Below are 1,650 nucleotides of genomic sequence, written 5' to 3'. Positions count from 1 at the left end.
ACCCAGCTTCGTCCTCCGCCCCAGTTAAACTTTGTATTTTGAGATCATTGTAGATTCACTTGGAGTTGTAAGGAACAACACAGAGAGACCCGGGCGGACTCTATCCAGTTTAGTAACATCTTGAAACAAAATCACAGCCAGGATCTTGACCCTGATACAGTCAACATTTCCTTCACAGCGGGTTCCCTTACAGCGGGTTCCCTTATGTTGCTTTTTTTTAGAGCCACCCCACTTCCCTTCCATCCCCGACCCGACCTTAACCCCTGGCAACACCTGATCTCGTCTCCGATCTGGTCTCCGTTTTTACAATTTCATAATTTCAAGGCTGTTATATAAGTAGAATTATATACTGTGTAACCTTATGGAACTGGCTTTTCCCACTCAACATAGTTTTTTGGAGATTCGTCCAGGTTATTGCATATGTCAATGTTTTTTTCCCTTTTCATCGCTGAGTAGTATTCCATGGTATGGACGATCCGCCGTTTGTTTGACCATCGACCCGGCAAAGGACATCTAGATGGTGTTCAGTTTGCGGCTATGACAAATAAAATTGCTAAACATTCATGTACAGAGTTTGTGTGTTTCTTTGGGATAAATGCCCCCAAATTGCAATTGCCGAGTGGTATGGTCGTTGCATGTTTACTTTTTAGAGAAACAGCCAAACTGTTTTCAGAGCAGCTGTACCATTTTACCTTCCTGCTGGGAACGTATGAAGGGGTTTTCTGCATCCGCTCCAGCCTTTGATGTTGTCACGTTTTTCATTTTAGCCATTCTGATAGGTGTGCCGTGATATCTTATTCTGGTTTGGATTGGTATTTCCCTCATGCCGATGAGGTTGAACATCTTTTTGCGTGCTTATTGCCCTCTGCCTCTCCTCTTTGATGGACTATCTCTCCATTGCTTTCGTCCATGTTCTAATGGGATCGTTTTCTTGCTGTCGAGTTTTGAGAGTTCTTTATATATTCTGGGTACTAGTCTTTTGTTGGATATGTGGTTTGCAAATATTTTCCACTCTGGAGCTCTTTCTCATCCTAACAGGGTTCTTTTGCAGAGCAAAAGTTAAATTTTCATGGAGTCCAATTTATCAGTTTTCTTTATTTCCTCTTTTGTAAACGGTGCTTTTGTTGCCAAGTCTAAGAAATTATTGGCCAGCCCTAGATCCCGAAGATTTTCTTCTATTTTTTTTTTTCCTGGAAGTTATAGAGTTTTACCTTTTTTAAGTCCACATCTGTTCTGAGTTACTTTTTGTAAAAGCTGGGAAACTTAGGTTGAATTTAATTTTTTTTTTTTTTTTTTTTTTGCCTGTAGATGTCCAGTTGCTCCAGCACCATTTTTCGAAAAGCCTGTATTTCCTCCATTGAATTGCTTTTTCGGCTTTATCAAAAGTCAGTTGGGCATATTTGTTTCTGTGTTCAGTTTTGTTCCATTGGTTTCTGTGTCTCTGCCACACCCACACAGTTTCAGTACTGTAGCTATAAGTATTGAAATGGGGTGGATCGATTCCTGCCACTTTATTATTTTTCAGAATTGTTTTAGCTCTGCTAGTTCCTTGGCGTTGGCACATATATCTTAGAATAATCTCGTCTATACTTGCAGAAATCTTTTGCTGGGATTTTGCTAGGACTTGGGTTAAACCTGCATGTCAGTTTA

This window comes from Pteropus vampyrus, unplaced genomic scaffold, assembly GCF_000151845.1.
Source record: "Pteropus vampyrus isolate Shadow unplaced genomic scaffold, Pvam_2.0 Scaffold124, whole genome shotgun sequence".
NCBI classification, from domain to species: domain Eukaryota; kingdom Metazoa; phylum Chordata; class Mammalia; order Chiroptera; family Pteropodidae; genus Pteropus; species Pteropus vampyrus.
Note: the sequence above shows the minus strand (reverse complement) of the source record.